General features: G+C 37.5%; 1 pseudogene; it reads left to right on the top strand.

Annotated features, from left to right (window-relative positions):
- Positions 1-5,088: 5,088 nt before the first annotated feature.
- Positions 5,089-6,034, top strand: LOC101354324 (olfactory receptor 12-like; annotated as a pseudogene).
- Positions 6,035-6,703: the final 669 nt, after the last annotated feature.

Here is a 6,703-nt window from a genome sequence, read left to right as displayed (position 1 = left end):
CTACAGGGGAAGTCAGCACAACTGGACCAAACCAAAGCTATTTCCTGAATACAACGAAACACGTCAAGGGACAGAGTAGCAGGGGCACGGGTCTGGGGACCATGCTTTCAGGGGACATCTAAGGCAATTGGCATAACAAAGGTTTTTAAGAAAATGTTCTGCATCCCACTTTGGTGAGTGGCATCTGGGGTCTTGAAAGCTAGCAAGCGGCCATCTAAGATGCATCGAATGGTCCCGACCCACCTGGAGCAAAGGAGAATGAAGAACACCAAAGACACAAGGGAAGTATTAGCCCAAGAGACAGAAAGGGCCACATAAACCAGAGACTTCATCAGCCTGAGACCAGAAGAACTAGATAGTGCCCAGCTACGACAATGACTGTCCTGACAGGGCTCATGACAGAGAGTCCCTGACAGAGCAGGAGAAAAGATGGGTGCAGAACTCAAATTCTAGTAAAGAGACCAGACTTAACGATTTGATTGAGACTGGAGGGATCCTGGAAGACGTGGCCCCCGGGCTCTCTGTTAGCCCAAAACTAAAACCATTCCCAAGCCCAACTCTTCAGACAAAGATTAGACTGGACTATGGGACATAAAATGATACTCGTGAACAGTGTGCTTCTTAGCTCAAGTTAGATACATGAGATTAAATGAGCAGCTTTCATCTGGAGGCGAGATGAGAAGGCAGAGAGGGTCAGGAGCTGGTTGAATGGACACAGGAAATCCGGGGTGGAAAGGAAGAATGTGCGGACACAGTATAGGGAGAGCAAGTCGGGTCACAAAACAATGTACGTATAAATTTTTGTATGAGAGACTAACTTGAATTGTAAACTTTCACTTAAAGCAGAACAATAAAAAAAAAAAAGAAAAAAATCTAATCAATACATTAACATTGATTTTTAAAAAGTAACATAAGTGGATGTTGAATATTTTCAAATGCTTTTCCTGTAATTAATGAGAGATACCATGGTTTTCTTCATTATTTATGTATAAAAGATACAGAAAGGGTTTAAGACATCGTTATTACCAAGTCGGAACCCTGGTGATGCAGTGGTTAAAGCACTTGGCTGCTAACTGAAACGTTTGAACCCACCATTCGCTCTGCAGGGGAAAGATGTGGCAGTCTGCTTCCATTAACATTTACAGCCTTGGCAACCCTATGGTGCAGTTCTACTCTGTACTGTTGGGTTGGTATGAGTCAGAAGTCGACTTGATGGCGATGGGAATCACAAACTATCCAATGACTCACGCTGTATCACTCGCTGTTGTTATTTTGCAGCAGAAATTGTTTAATGGCTGATTAAAGGAAGTGAGAAATTTTATATAGTGTCATGTTAACATAGGAATGAGCAAATTAATGACATGTGAAAAGACAGAAAAGCATAGGTCTTCAGTACTTGACAAAAAATCCTCAAATCATAAAAATGTTGCTTACATATGTTTTATTTAATGATTTGGAGACTTCCTGTCCTCTTGCTCTATAGTTGTTTCATTAAAACTCAGTATTTGCTTGTAAATAAAGTTTTTGGTAACCTGCAATATTTTCAGTGTATATCAGTTTAGAACTATGCTCTGTTATTCCAGATATTTAGATATTTTGCAATGTTTTCACATACCATCTACACTGAACTGGTCAAATATATTCTTTTACTAGTAGAGAAACTGACTCAACAAAGATACCAAGCTTCTATGAAGACACAGAACATGACTGTTGAGAGTTTGGATTTTTTTTTTTCTTCTAACGTTGTTTCTTCCTTAAAAGCTTAGTTGAGGAATCTTTTTCTATTTTAGAGTAGAGGTCAGCCAGATTCAGTTGCACCGCTATGTTTACATACTGTCTATGGCTGCTTTAATACTACAAAGGCAAGTTAAGAGGGATGAAGAGAGGGTATTTCTCTCTCTTTCCATCTGCTTCTTGGGGTGTTTTTTCTGTTTGGTCTTAGCTCCTGCTAGCCAAACCCCAGTGTGAATCTCACTCTTTTAGAAATGACAGGGCTTCGAAGATCTTTTCCACCACCTCCTCCTGTGCCTTGAAATCATAGATAATTGGTACAAATGTCTGCTCTTGCTAATCTCTGTCACTTTCACATCACGTGTTTCAATTTTTTCGTTTGCTTCATTGACTGTTTAGCCTGTTCCCTGTATGAATTTTCTTCTGTGTGGATTACAATGGTTTCTGTGTTCCTGAGTGAATCCTGACTTATCACAGCATGATTTAGTTACAGCAGAGGTAAGAAATAAATTACTCAAAGCAAGGGATGTAATTAATTCAAATGAAAAATAGTAACCCTGTGTGTAAATCATAAAGATAAAAGAAGAATCAAGTACTTCTTGACCAATTGTGTTTATTACTCTTGTCTATAAGTAGATTAGCTCATTTGTCCTCCAGAGAAGCCTTCTAACTTTCCAAATGTCTGATAAGTTTACTAATTAATATTTCTTCTCTCATTTTTCTTTCTGCATTATAACACAAAATGCTTGGCTGGCAAGAGGAACCCTGAGTCCCTGGTGAATATCCTGCAGAGGGAATGTCCCCCACGTTAGTTTCTCTCCCCATGAGAGAATTTCTCTGAGGATCTGCCCCGCAGCTATTTGTTGGTCTGATCAATGAAAAAGTAAACTAAAAATAAAAAGTAAGAGATAAGCTACAACTTTTACTGGTACTTGTTCATCTTAGCAAATTGAAACCTGATCTGCACAGTGAGGAAATGCAGAAAGACTTCTTGTTAAACAAAGGTTTGTTTTCTTTCCTTTCATATTTTTGTTTCTTCATGCATGTACTTGACTTCACACATAGGAAAGTTTTTAATAACATAAGAAGTAGTGTTCATTCTTGATCATATTTTATATTTTTCTACTGTTTATTCTCTACATCCTTTCCTTTTACATTGTATTAGTTACATTTCTCCTTTTCTTTTGTGCTGTCCAAATCAGAACCTTTTTATGTAAAATATGCAGTTTTGTAGTTGAGGGGCTCTGCCAGCAGAGGTTCTTTCTTTTTTTCCCAATAGGACAAACTCTTTTTTTAAAATTGAAATTTAGATGAAGGTCTACAGAACAAACCAGGCTCTCATTAAACAGTTAGTACATATATTGTTTTACAGCACTGGTTCACAACTCCACAACATGTCAATACTCTCCTTTCTCAACCTTGGGTTTCCTATTACCAGCTTTCCTGTCCCCTCCTGCCGTCTAGTCCCTGCCCCTGGGCTGGTATACCCCTTTAGTCTCCTTTTGCCCTATGGGTCTGTCTAAACTTTGGCTAAAAGGTGCACCTCTGGAGTGACTTCATTACAGGGCTAACAGGATGTCCAGGGGCCATACTCTTGGGGTTTATGCAGTCTCTGTCAGGCTAGTAAGTCTGGTCTTTTTTTGTGAGTTAGAATTTTGTTCTACATTTTTCTCCTGCTCTGTCCGGGACTCTCTATTGTGACCCCTGTCAGAGCAGTCAGCGGTGGTAGCTGGGCCCCATCTAGTTGTACTAGACTCAGTCTGGTGGGGGCTGTGGTAGTTGTGGTCCGTTAGTCCTTTGGACTAATCTTTCCTGCCAGAGGTTCTTTTGACCATTCCTCTGCCTTCTAGAATAAATCAACGTCTATGTTACCCTTTAATTTTTCAAGAAAGTAGAATTGATCACTGAACCAAGTTGATTCTAATATACTTCCATAGATCCAAACTGCATTAAAATAATGTCAAAATATTGATGAAAACAATAACAAAAATTATAATGTGACGTTTTCATAGCATGAGAATTATTGAATTTACAATTTGTCAAGTTTTTATTTTTTTTTACGTTTAATGGTAAAGTATTGAAGAGTAAACCGGTATGCTGATCAGTCTCATGATCCATACAAGTCTCTTAAATCTGTTTTTATCTCAGTTTCCCCATTCATAAAATTAGAATAAAAAATTACTTTCTTTCTCTACCTCTCCACTGTATTTTATTTAAGAACATTTTATAGTCATAATAACATAAACTGAAATAAGTATAATTCAAGTTTTCATTAATATGTATTTATCACATTTTTTCATTTATAAGTATCTTTGAATTGTCCTGTGTGCCTTCTGTTATTCACATGCATAGATCTTTGTATTTGTAATTAGGTTTGTCTATATATGAAAAGATAGAAAGCTCTCTGACCAATATCTTGGAACCCTCCATTTGGATTCCAGTCTGCAAAATTCAAAGGGAAGAGAGAAAGGAGGAAGAACGGAAGAAAAGAAGACAATAAAAGCCTGATTTCATCAAGTTCAGTGAATATAAGCAAGAATCACTTCTGCTTTTAGCACATGTCCTGTGCCACTAAGACCGTATACAATCATAGGGACAAAAATAATGGAGGAAACAAAGATATGAGGTTAATGTGTAACAAGACGAAGCTTTGATTTATCAAGATGATTTATTATAATGACTGATGCACTTCTTCTACTACAAGAAAAAAAAAACCAAACCCAAACCCACAGAGTAGAACCGCCCCATAGGGTTTCCAAGAAGTGGTGGATTTGAACCACTGACCTTTCATTTAGCAGCCGAGCTCTTAACCACTGTGCCACCAGGGTTCCAGATACGATTGTTATATATTAGTTTCCTATAGCAGATAAATAAAACTAAAATAACATTTTTTTTTTAAGAAAATGGGACTATCAGTTGAGCTAGATTTTCACTCAGTAAAAATCTAAAATGACTCAGGCTGTCAGTGATACATATCCTTCTGTCAGAGAGGCAACTTTCAGTGGCAGAAAACTGAGAATGAAGCAAGAAATAAAAAAAAAAAAAATCTGAAACTGTTGGTTTCAGATATTTTTCTAGAATCTCTGTTTTCCCAGAGTACACCTAAAGGGCTAATCTACATCATTTGCAAATAAGTATATTGAACGGCTAACCAATTAAATTGAAGTGTTCACTAGGAAAACGTATTCACATAGTAATCCAGTCTTTGAACATTCATTGCTGTTTTGGAAAATATTGGGAATGCTATGATGAAGCAAACCTTTTTCCCTGCTGGTTCACCAGTTGTGTTATTTTTACCAAAAAAAAAAGAAATATTCTCGTAATTTGTTTCTTTTTTTCTATCCCTCCGGTTGCACTTATACCTCAGACATGAAGAGGGAGCTGAATAGGAATTACTCAGAGGTGACTGAGTTTATTCTCCTGGGATTCAGAACCCCTCCAGAACTACAGATCCTCTTATCCCTAGTGTTCTTGCGAATCTACATGGTCACTGGGGTGGGAAATATCAGCATGATAATTGTCATTACGGTGGATTCCAGACTTTACACCCCTATGTACTTCTTTCTCAGAAACTTGTCCTATTTAGACCTCTGCTACTCCACAGTCATTGCTCCCAAAACTCTAGCCAACTTCTTGTCTAATGAAAAGAAAATTTCTTACGATGGCTGTGCAGCCCAATTTTTCTTCTTTGCCCTCTTTGTCACAACTGAACGCTTTCTTATGGCTGTAACGGCAATTGATCGATTCTCAGCCATTTGCTCTTCTCTCCTTTACCCCGTGCACATGTCCGAGAAGGTCTGTGTTCAGCTGGTAATAGGCTGCTATATCTGTGGAGCCATTAACTCCGTAGTCCAAACAGGTTTCACCTTCAGTTTGCATTTCTGTGAAGAAAACAGATTGGACCACTTTTTCTGAGATGTCCCAGCCCTGATCAAGATCTCATGTGTTGACACCTTTGTGAATGAGATTGTGCTGTTTGTTCTCTCTGCTTTTATTGTCATTGCTACGTCAACGGCTCTTCTGATATCTTATGCCTGTATCCTCTCTACTGTCCTGAAGATCCCGTCGACTCAGGGCAGGAGTAAGACTTTCTCCACCTGGTTCCCATATAGCAGTGGTGAGTTTATTCTATGGGACTGTGTTCTTCACGCATGCTCAACCTGGGGCCATCGCCTCACCCCAGCAAAACAAGATCGTTGCTGTGTTCTACACACTTATAATACCAATGCTCAATCCTCTAATATACAGTGTGAGAAATAGAGATGTGAAAGATGCTGTGAAGAGATTATTATGTGGGAAATAATCCTCTTACTGATGTTTTTAAGATCATCAGTTAGTGGACAAAATTTGTCTTCTAAGACTTCAAGCTCAAAATCAGTCAAGTTCCAGAATTTTTATTATCTAAATATGTACTCAGTATATGGCATGCGAAATACTGTAAAAATGTAGTTTTACAACCCAGAAACAGCCACTTCAAGCATTTTATTCTACTTTCTTCTATTATATGTATCTATTAATTAAATTTAAATAAATTAAGTAAATTAAATCTAATATATATGTATACATTTATATATACACACATGCATGTATGTGTATTTTAAAATCGGGACCACACTTTAGGAATTTTTTTCATTCTTATCTTTTCACTTGACTCATTTTGTTTATAGAAAAACATTTTCCAGTGTCATTAAACATTCTATAAATGTATTAATTTTGATGTTTTTATAACTTTATGGAATATAAGTGTATCATTATTCATCTAAACAATACTTCTCAGTACACGTTTTCTGCATTGCAGTAGGATATGAATTGATTCAAAGATTTATCTATGTGGGATCAAATTGACAACAGCATCTCAAAAGGTTAGACGAGAAGCTCAGGAGGCAGTTACTATATGCTGATTGTTGTGGAGTAATTTGCAAAGGGATAGTGAGGATGGTTACACAACCTGAAGAATGTAAACAATGTTACT

Source organism: Trichechus manatus, unplaced genomic scaffold (assembly GCF_000243295.1).
Source record: "Trichechus manatus latirostris isolate Lorelei unplaced genomic scaffold, TriManLat1.0 scaffold00027, whole genome shotgun sequence".
NCBI classification, from domain to species: domain Eukaryota; kingdom Metazoa; phylum Chordata; class Mammalia; order Sirenia; family Trichechidae; genus Trichechus; species Trichechus manatus.
Note: the sequence above shows the minus strand (reverse complement) of the source record. Positions and strands in the feature narration are given on the sequence as shown.